The sequence below is a fragment of the Nomascus leucogenys genome, chromosome 20 (assembly GCF_006542625.1).
Source record: "Nomascus leucogenys isolate Asia chromosome 20, Asia_NLE_v1, whole genome shotgun sequence".
Taxonomy (NCBI): Eukaryota; Metazoa; Chordata; class Mammalia; order Primates; family Hylobatidae; genus Nomascus; species Nomascus leucogenys.
Genome location: NC_044400.1, coordinates 41064916 through 41076407, shown reverse-complemented (window position 1 = coordinate 41076407; position 11492 = coordinate 41064916). Strand labels below are relative to the sequence as shown.

Here is an 11492-nt window from a genome sequence, read left to right as displayed (position 1 = left end):
TTTTTTCACTTTTACCTAGAGTGTTTGGATAGAGGCCATGACTAAAATATTCCAGATTCACTCTTTTTCCATGGCCCATATCCACAATTTCAACTAAGACATAGATATATATGACTATCTAATTTGTATCTGCATCCTATATCTCTACTCTGAGCTCCATCCATGAATAGCCAAGAGCAAATTTATAATCTTAACATGAAAATTTAATATACCTCAAATTCAAACATGTCTATGACAAGAATCATAACCTTTCATCGTTCCCCTTTCTTACTCTCCCAATAACTTTGCTCCTATTTTTTTTTACCAGTCTATAGTTCACTGAATTGTATTCAAATCCATTCATGTGTCTAAACCTAGAAATGGCATCTGTCCTCTCCTTCACCGTAAAACCACATATCAAACAGCAGACCAATTTCTCCCAATTTTACCTTTGTAATTGTTCTTGAATCTATCTGTTTTACTCCCTTTACAGGGACACCACATCAGGTTATGATAATTTTCTAATAAGTTAAAAACATGATTCCTATGTAAATACAAAGTGAACACATGTCAAATATATTATTTGACTCCTGATTTATTGAGGGAACTAATAAGAAGGTAAAGCTGGTTCAAATAACATTTTGATAAATAAGGTATTTAGAATATCCCAGAAAGGGCATTTTGAAGCAGGTTTACTAAGTTAGATATAAAGCTAATTTGTATCCTGCAAGATTATAAAACTGTAAATTTTAAGATTATGTGAAACAGAAACATACAAGTTACCATGTAATTCTGTGGATTTTGAGCTCTTTATAGTAAATATAAAGTGAACTCCAAGTACATTTTCTTGTATAATTAAATAATCCTTATGTCATTCTATCATTTCATTGATCAATTTTTAATATTTTTCTAAAACTTCTGTCCATTTTGCTCATATAAATTTGTCATGGATTATTCTATAGCACAAGAAGCTGATCCGGTTTGCCCTGATTATTTTCACAGTGAGACAAGAGGTGTTTATTGTCATGTAAGTCTACTCTATTATGGGGGACTATGAGTGCAGATAATTAACTTCTATCTGGAAATTTCATTCAGTAATATAGAGTTGGACTTTCTTGATGCTTCTGTTATTTGCTTTTTCATCCTAAACCTAGGAAATCAAGCCAAGAAACTCTATTGTTGAAATTTCACACACACACAAGATTTTAGTGAGTTATTTTCTCTTTGAGATCCTTAACAGATTTTGAAATTTCTGGCCTGCCCAAAAGAGATCTTTCCTACCGTCTATGAAGCTGGGACCCTTTATCCATAAAACAAGTGTCAAGCTAGTTGTATTTCTGAAAGGTTTTTGTAAGTACTGGGTTTACTTTTAAAATACAATATTTGTTCCTTAATGAAAGGCTTTTCATTCCTCACTAAATAAAATTTATTTTCAATTGTAACACTCCAGGTAAGGCTATTCTTGATGGCAGCAGAGGTCCATTTAGAGTGGCTGTTGCCAAGACGCCAGCTGCAGCAGGGAGACAGGCCCAACCCTCTCACTCCATGGATCAGGCAGGAGCCTCCCCCTCTCTGGGAGCACTGCCACCCTCCGAAGTACAGGACCCAGCGTCACTGCAGTCTGTGTCATCAGGGTTTGGGAAAGCCACCCTCACCAAGTCTCTGCATGTTTAAAGGCATCTGATCCCATTGCCTGGCCTCTCCTCACTCCTGGCACTTGCTCCAATGTCAGAGCAGGGTTGTGGCTGACCCTGGGTGCTGTCACAGCCTGACCAGGTGTGTGCATGTGCAGTGCAGTGCTGACACACCAGCCTCCTGCCACCTTGGCCCCCTCTGGGCTTTCAGCACTGTCAAGCATGGGAGGGGAAACTAGGGGGGCACTGAGGGCAGATTGGCACTGGCCTGCAATTGCATTTTGTTACCAGTAGCCTGGGATGCATGGATAGCCCCAGAAAGCAGAAAGACTTCTGGGCAGAAGGGGATGGGTCCTCAGAAGCCTCACCTTCATCTAGGGAAGGCCTGAAGCCTAGGGGCTGGGCTGCCAGTCCTGTGGACTGGAGGGGGATCTTATGGTGCTTTTTACTGGGCCCACCCATGGCTGCCATGGACCAATCAACATGCACTTCCCCACTCTGATGCCTATAAAAGCCTCAGGCTCAGCCAGCACAGGTAAGATGATGAGATGACCAGCTGCAGAGAGGAGCTGCCATTTCTGCTGATAGCTGGAGAAAGTTGGGATGACCAGCAGCTGACAGGAGCTTCCCACACCAGGTATGATGTGCCTACAGAGAGGAGCAACCCACTCCAGTGCCTCCTCTCTGCCAAGAGCTGCTGAGCCAACAAGACACCTGCCAGCAAAGAGGAGCCATCCACCCCAGGGCCTCCTACTGTCTGCTGACGGCTGAACACTTGTTGGGACACCTTGCCTACAGAAAGGAGCTACCCATAGCAGGCCTCTGAGCGGTTCTACCACTCATTAAAGCTCCTCTTCATCTTGCTCACCCTCCAGTTGTCTGTGTGCCTCATTCTTTCTTGTTGCAGGGCAAGAACTTGGGGCCCACCAAATGGCAACGCTAGAAGAACTGTAACAGAAACAGGGCTGAAACATGTCCCTTGCTCACCATGGTGTGGACAAAGAGAGGGAGAGAAGAGCTGCGGCTCTTTGGGGAGCCAAGATCTGGGAATTCCCAGAGCCAGGCCTCTTTGAGGCCCTGAGAGTCCCCAGCATCTCAGAGCTTCCAGACACCACTGCATTCCTTGGTGCCAGCAAGGGAATTTGCTTGCAGTGTGCTTGGTCCATCCGCAGCCTCACAGAGAGTCAGTGCCTATGCTGGCACCTGGAGCTGCCTGCCCCACTCAGCAGCCAGCATGCCTGACTGTGCAGTGGCCAGACCCCACACTCACTCACCCACCCACCTCTTGCTGCTCTGTACCTGGCTCACCCTTGGTAGGCATGGGATTCAGGCCAGTAGCATGAGCTGAGTGTAGCTTGCCAGGCTAAGTGGGCAGACAAGCCAAGTGGGCCCAAGAAAAAGCTGGGCAAAAGTGCCACTGGCCACAGAAGTTTTCAGCCAGAAAAGCAACACACCAAAGATCCTATAATGTTTGTTGCATAATTTATATGTCCTGGTAAAAAAAAGAACAGATTCCCATTTAACATACACAAATAACTATATTGCTATGAGAAGTTAGAATATTCAGTAAAAGTATTTGTTTCAGAAATCTGAGAAGTCGCTGAGAATGATATGACATTTTAAAGTTTAATTTCAGTTAGTAAAAACACAATTGACCAAAAATGATTTTACAGATTGATCAAGGAAAAATAAAAAGGGAATCCTTCATTTATTGATTAGAAAATAAATAAATGTAAAAATTCAAAAGTTCCTGCTATTAAATTATTGTTTTTTGTTCCTTCATCTCTGTGTAATACATTATTATTATTTTTTTTACCGGATCATGGGTCAGCAGTCTACTTTCACCATTTTAGGTGCTTCTGGACCACAAAGATTCCTAACAATCCTGACTCAGCTCCCTGGTACAAGAAGTGATCTAAGACTTGTCAACTTGGAAAATTGTATCCAAGACTGTATTTTTTGATGTATCAATAGTTGATAGCACTCGATACAGTACCTTTTAGTAGGCTCTGAGATTATACATTTTATTCCTTGAAACTTATAGTAGAAGTTTCAGGCAGGCTTAAGAGAAAAGCTGAAAACATTTGTTCAAATATCAATAAATTGAGTCCCTTTCCAGTAATCAAAGTATTTTCTTGATTTGAGATCACAAACAATGAAATGGACAAACTGAATTAGTTTTCTACTGTTAAGGAACATTTTGCATTAAACTTAGTGGCTTAAAACATCTATTCATTATATCACAGTAGGTTAAAAGTCTGAGTTGGCTCAATTGAGTTCTCTGCTTGGTGTTTCAAGGCCAAAGTCAAGCTGAAGCTGTTGGCTGGGCCGGAATCATATTTGGAGGCTTTAAGAATTAATCTGCCTCCAAACTCTTTAAGTTGTTGACAGAATCAATTTTCCTGCTGCTGTAGGGCAGAGGTCTCTATTTTCTTATTGCTTTTTGGCCAAGGACTGCTCTCAGCTTTTAAATGTTATTCATTCTCAAGTTCTTTCTACCTAGCCCCATGCACCTTCAAAGCTTGCACCAAATCCTTCTCTTGTGGCAAATCCTTTTGATGTTGGATTCTCTTTAATGTATCCTTCTGCCAGCTGCCAAAGAGCTCACATGATTAGATTATACCTACCCAGATTATCTCTCTAATTTAAAGGCAATTTATTAGAGATCTAAGTTGTGTCTACAAAACTCTGTCTGACTAGGTAATGTAACATAATCACAAGGTAGCACCGGGGGAGAAAAGCCCAGATACCATCTTAATACAACAGAAACAAACAAAAAAAGCCCATAAACCATATTTTTTGGTCTTTATCACATAACAGAATAGATCCTCAATAGCCACCTGACAGAAATCACCACATGATTAAACTATAAAACCTGATTCTTCATCATTGCTATATCCAATGACAAATCATTACCTGTCCATGAAAAAAAAAAAAAAAACAGAACAAGAACCAAACTTGGCTTGGCCAAGAATCAGAACTAGAAATAACAACACAGAGTCAAAGAAAATGAGTAAAAGAAACATAGACAGAAAATGTAATATTCTATTCCCTATAAGGATTCATACCAGAGACTAAATAATAATAATAATAATAATAATAATAATGTGCCTATAGTTAAAGAACTCATAAGTTGTACTTGTAAGGCTGCCACGTCCAACCCGCAGACCCTGGCTGAAAAACAGATGAAGAAATGCACTCTGACACTGATATCCAGTGAAAGAATGGACTAGGGGACCACCAGGCTGCCCACAGACACTGAGGAGGTTGCTGTAAAGAGTCAGCAGCCACAGCCCTGACTAGCTGGCACTGCATATATTTATTCAGTATAGATTTAATGACAAAGGCCTTGAGTCAACACACTTGTAGGTAATTGCAGGTGGATGATTAAAGGCCAGGTTTCTGGAGACTTGAGTGAACAAGCTGTTTAGACAAACTCCCCTGCATTCTTTTGTACTTGCTTCTTGCCCTTTGCCCCAGGGTAAGAACCACCACCTTTGGCTCATTCTTCCCAAAGCTTTGCAAACCCCGCAGCCTTCCAAGAAGGTTTGTGTTTTTCCTACAATTTCTCGCACTACGCTGACCAATCTCCTAACAAGGCCAGCCAGTTTAAGTGGCTGTATCAAAAAAGTCCTTGGTCATCTTGGTGAGAATTTTAAAACTGCAGCAGGTTAATTTCCAAAAATCTAAAAATATGGCAATTATGAAAAGCTCAATCAAATTTGTGTCACAGGTTTACTTGATTCAATAATCATGTGACAGAAACAGTATGATAGTAAATTTGTTCTAACTGCATTTTAGAACAGAAGCAAAGCATATATGTAGTCCACAAGAAAGGTGTTAATAGCCTGTCACCTGAGCTTTCCATGACCAGCATGTATTGTCTCATTTGTTTTCCACAATGCAGCCAGAGCAATTTTTTAAATTAAAAATGTATTAATTTACTCTGCATAATTGTCACTTAAAACTCACATTCAGTGCCTTTCTCAATGCAGCATACGAGATGGTATAAACTTTGTGATTTGCCTGTGTGCCTCATTTGAACTTAAAACATTTTCTCACATTCTCCCTTGATGTGCACTTCAGTCTTTGGACTTCAAATTTCTCACAGTCTTTTCCTGTGCAATATTCCATCCAAGAGTATAGGGCCCTTCCTTTGTGGGGGCAAGGCTTCTGCCCTTACCTTCCTTTTGACAGAGCAGGAGCATTGAGCCGCCATCTCGGACAAACACCACCTCTTTAAATTCCAGTTCCCTTTTTAGCCTCATGCATTTCAAGGAAATCACTTCTCTTCTAACTACAAGCAGCCACTCAGCCAGAAACAGCTAACAGTAAAACACAGAAAAGACAGCTCAGGCACAGAGTGGTGGGGGGATTATGTCTGTTGGTTAACTGCCAAACTTCACCCTCATACAATGGGCCCCAGTAAAACAGTGGGCCTTAATAAGCACATTCCTTTCCATTCAGGTGCACTAAGATAAGAAAGCTAAGAGCAGACTTGGGAGATATGCCTGCTGCTGCAGAAATATGAATGGGAAGAGACACACAACTCTCCCTCCCAGATAAGCACAACAAAAAGACACAGAAGCAGTCCCACCCTCTGATAAACTATTCCACCCTGAATCCTTAAAAATTTAGTCTTTAAGAGTGTGCCTCTGACCAAACTCAGCCAGAAGCCCCTCTCAGGTGTAGTTCTCTAAAATAAACCTGTCCTTGACTGTCGAGCCACCTTTCATGTTTCTTTTCTTTTTCCTTAATTCTTACATGTTTCACCAATCTAAATTCTAATTACCCTTTGTAATGTAATTCAATAGTAATTCCCTCAGAATATTTTTCCTTGCTTCACAGTCTAAATCAGATTTTTCACCATGTTTCTAAAGTAAATACCCTTGTGATTTTATTCCTTTCCTATGGAATTGCCTTCTCAATTTCAATTATACATTCATTAGCAAGCTATAATAGACTGTATATTTGTGTCCCCCACAAATTCAGAAGTTGAAACCTGAACCTCTAATAAGATGGTATCATGAAATAGCACTGTGTCCGGAATTGGTGAGTTCTTGGTCTCACTGACTTCAAGAATGAAGCTGCAGACCCTCGCGCTGAGTGTTACAGTTCTTAAAGTTGATGTGTCCAGAGTTTGTTCCTTCTGATGTTCGGACATGTTCAGAGTTTCTTCCTTCTGGTGGGTTCCTGGTCTTGCTGGCTTCAGGAGTGAAGCTGCAGACCTTCATGGTGGGTGTTACAGCTCTTAAGGCAGTGCGTCTGGAGTTGTTCATTCCTCCCGTCTGGAGTTGTTCATTCCTCCCAGTGGGTTCGTGGTCTTGCTGGCCTCAGGAATGAAGCTGCAAACCTTTGCGGTGAGTGTTACAGCTCATAAAGGCAGTGTACACCCACAGAGTGAGTAGTAGCAAGATTTATTGCAAAGAGCAAAAGAACAAAGCATCCACAGTGTGGAAGGGGACCCCAGCAGGTTGCCACTGCTGGCTCAGGCAGCCTGTTTCTATTCTCTTATCTGGCCCTACCCACATTCTGCTGATTGGTCCATTTTACAGAGAACTGATTGGTCTGTTTTACAGAGAGCTGATTGGTCCATTTTGACAGGGTGCTGATTGGTGCATTTATAATCCCTGAGCTAGACACAAAAGTTCTCCAAGTCCCCACTAGATTAGCTAGACACAGAGCACTGATTGGTGCATTCACAAACCATGAGCTAGACACAGGGTGCTGATTGGTGCATTTACAAACCTTGAGCTAGACACAGGGTGCTGATTGGTGCATTTACAAACCTTGAGCTAGACACAGGGTGCTGATTGGTGTATTTACAATCCCTTAGCTAGACATAAAGGTTCTCCAAGTCCCCACTAGACTCAGGAGCCCAGCTGGCTTCACCCAGTGGATCCTGCACTGGGGTTGCAGGTGGAGCTGCCCGCCAGTCCTGCACCATGTGCCCATAGTCCTCAGCCCTTGGGCGGTCAATGGGACCAGGTGCTGTGGAGCAGGGTGCAGCGCTCATCAGGGAGGCTCGGGCTGTGCAGAAGCCCACGGTGGTGGGGAGGCTCAGGCATAGAGGGCTGCAGGTCCCAAGTCCTGCCCCACAGGGAGGCAGCTGAGGCCCAGGGAGAATTTGAGCACAGCGCCAGTGGGCCAGCATGGCTGGGGGACCCAGTGCACCCTCCACAGCTGCTAGCCCGGGTGCTAAGCCCCTCACTGCCCAGGGCCAGTGGCATCGGCCGACTGCTCCAAGTGCAGGGCCCACTGAATCCATGCCCACCCAGAACCCATGCTGGCCTGCAAGCCCCACAGAGCCCCGGTGCCTGACCGTGCCTCTCCTTCCACACCTCCCCGCAAGCTGAGGGAGCCAGCTCTGGCCTCAGCCAGCCCAGAAAGGGGATCCCACAGTGCAGCGGCAGGCTGAAGGGCTCCTCAAGCTTGGCCTGAGTGGGTGCCAAGGCCGAGGGGGCGCCGAGAGCGAGCGAGGGCTGCGAGGGCTGCCAGCATGCTGTCACCTCTCAGCACCTTTGGCAGAAAATTAGGTTTACATGAGACCACTAGGTTGTAGCCTCCCTAATGGGATTAGTATACAAAAAGAGAGACCAGAGTTCTCTCTCTCCACCAGGTGAGGCTAACACAAGATGGTGTAAGTCTAAATGAGACCCTCCCAGATACCCACCAACACCTTGAAATTTGACTTCTCAGCCTTCAGAACTGTGTAGAATTAATATCTGTTGTTTAAGCCACCCAGTTTATAGTATTTATAACAGTTTGAACTGAGTAAAACACAAGCATACTTGCTGAATGTGAGTAGAAGCAGGTACCTTATATATTTGAAATTTCACTTTTTTGTTTGTCTGTTTTTGAGACTCTCACTCTGTTGCCCATGCTGGAGTGCAGTGGCACAATCTCAGCTCATTGCACCTCCACCTCCCGGGTTCAAGTGATTCTCCTGCCTCAGCCTCCCAATTAGCTGGGATTACAGGTGTGTGCCACCACACTGAGCTAATTTTTGTATTTTTAGTAGAGACAAGGTTTTGGCATGTTGACCAGGCTGGTCTCAACTCCTGACCTCAGGTGATCCACCCACCTTGGCCTACCTTATTGCTAGGATTACAGGGGTGAGCCAGTGTGCCCATCCTAAAATTTCACATTTAATACCATGCCTGACATATACTATGAACTCAGTATATATTCTAATTAATTAATACCTCAGTGAATTCAAGGTAGACTCCATTTTTTATTGTTATAGTAAATATAACTAAAAATCAAAATTTGTATGCCAGCATTTTATGTTTAAGTTATAACAAATAACACTCAAGATTATATCAGATGCAGGATAAATTATGACAGGTTAATATTTTGAATGATTTAAATTTAAGTGTGAAATTCATAAATGTGAAATTATTTTCCTTTAGTAGAACAACTCAGTTCTTATTAGATTTAGTTTTGTAAAAAATTAATCCTCCTGTATATTTTCTTACAACAAACCTTGCACAATAAAAAAAAAAATTACATACATCAATTTGTAACTCAACCTTAGGTTTGTGATAAACTTACTTAAATGTCAACTTAATTCATTTTCCTATTGAATCTAATGTATGTGATATTGCATGACCTTCTTTCATGTTCTGAAATAATAAGTCATATTTTATGTTTTAAAATTAAATGAACAGACTCTTCTCAAAAGAAGACATTTATGCAGCCAGAAAACACATGAAGAAGTGCTCATCATCACTGGCCATCAGAGAAATGCAAATCAAAACCATAATGAGATACCATCTCACACCAGTTAGAATGGCCATCATTAAAAAGTCAGGAAATAACAGGTGCTGGAGAGGATGTGGAGAAATAGGAACACTTTTACACTGTTCGTGGGACTGTAAACTAGTTCAACCATTGTGGAAGTCGGTGTGGCGATTCCTCAGGGATCTAGAACTAGAAATACCATTTGACCCAACCATCCCATTACTGGGTATATACCCAAAGGATTATGAATCATGCTGCTATAAAGACACATGCACACGTATGTTTATTGTGGCAGTATTCACAATAGCAAAGACTTGGAACCAAGCCAAATGTCCAACAACAGTAGACTGGATTAAGAAAATGTGGCACATATACACCATGGAATACTATGCAGCCATAAAAAATGACGAGTTCATGTCTTTTGTAGGGACATGGATGAATCTGGAAACCATCATTCTCAGCAAACTATCGCAAGGACAAAAAAGCAAACACCGCATGTGCTCACTCATAGGTGAGAATTGAACAATGAGAACACATGGACATAGGAAGGGGAACATCACACTCCGGGGACTGTTGTGGGGTGGGGGCAGGGGGGAGGGATAGCATTAGGAGATATACCTAATGCTAAATGATGAGTTAATGGGTGCAGCACACCAACATGGCATATGTATACATATGTAACAAACCTGCACGTTGTGCACATGTACCCTAAAACTTAAAGTATAATAATAAAATTAAAAAGAAGAAAAAGAAAAGTTACTTTCTAAAAAAAAAAAATTAAATACGTATTTATCAATATTTATATGTTATCAATATAAAGTAATTCCAATAATATGGAAAATATAAAGAAATACATACCACCTGAAATCTCATCCATAAATAAATCACTGCTAGCATTTCTATAACATTTCTTGTAGACATATTTTTATACACACATAACAATTTACATAAATGGGCTAAGATTCATATAATGCAGTGATTTTAAGCAAAATATTTGAATTTGTTATAAAGCAAAATATGTAATCTTTACACTTGAATGGCAATCCATAGTTTAGGGCAAAAATAAAAATAAAAAATGAAATGAAATGAATCTCTTGCTTCATTTCTTCCAGTTTCCATGTTCTCATCCCCAGCACTCAACTATTTTAGTTGTCTTCTATTCTTTCCATTTTCCTGCTGTAGATATATCACATTAACTTATCCAATCCTTATGATGTACATTTATGCAGCTTCTAAATAGTGTTATTGTAAAATGTATTATGAGTAAATACTGTTGTGTACCCATATTTTTGCAGTCTGGTTTTCTTTTTAGTGTAATTCTTAGTGAAAGTAATTTCTAAGGGAGAAGAGTGTGCAATTTTTATATGAACTCGTATTAATTCTTCCACTTACTCCATGACCTTATGCTATTTCTTAACCCCTCTGTGTATCTGTTTTTTTATGTACATAGAGGAAACTACTGCAGTGGAAGTATCTGATTAGATTGTTGGTGTTGATTGCACGAGCTAATATACATTCATTTTCTTACACAGAGTAAGCATTTAATAAATCTAGTGTTTATTATTTCTGATATAATAATTAATAATGCTGCTCTGGATATAAGTTGTTTTCTCAGTTGTAACTGAGATAAATATTTTTGTATTTTTATGTTATATATATTATTTTTATATTATATTACATTCATTTATCTTTTAAATTTTTTAATGACTGTTTGCTTTAAAATAATTTTAAATTTTCAAATATTCACAGGAATTGTTATTTTTTATTAAGATTTTATGGTTAGTCCTCACTTGGATGGCACATATATTAAAATTGGAATGATACACAGAAGATTAGCATGGCCCTTGCACAAGGATGACATACAAATTCCTGAGGCATTCCATTAAAATTTATTTAAAAATAAACATAGTAAATAAATGAATTAATTAATTAATTAAATAAAAACAAGATTTTATGGGCAATTCATAATAACCCTCTCCAGTTCAAGGTTTAAAACATTTTATTACTATCTTGTTTTACTAATTTTATTGTTCTAAATTCTACTTTGGAATTAGTATTAAATTTGACATTTCTTATATTATGAATGATAATGAATAATACAAATTCATTTTAATTGTTGTTCCAAATGATATGGGC

The 11492-nt window shown here is 40.3% G+C and overlaps 1 non-coding gene across 1 annotated transcript; it reads left to right on the top strand.

The window, feature by feature from the left end:
• Nucleotides 1-11138: 11138 nt before the first annotated feature.
• On the top strand, nt 11139-11245 carry LOC115831995. Its single transcript, XR_004027472.1, has one exon. It is a non-coding gene; the product is annotated as a U6 spliceosomal RNA (small nuclear RNA).
• Nucleotides 11246-11492: the final 247 nt, after the last annotated feature.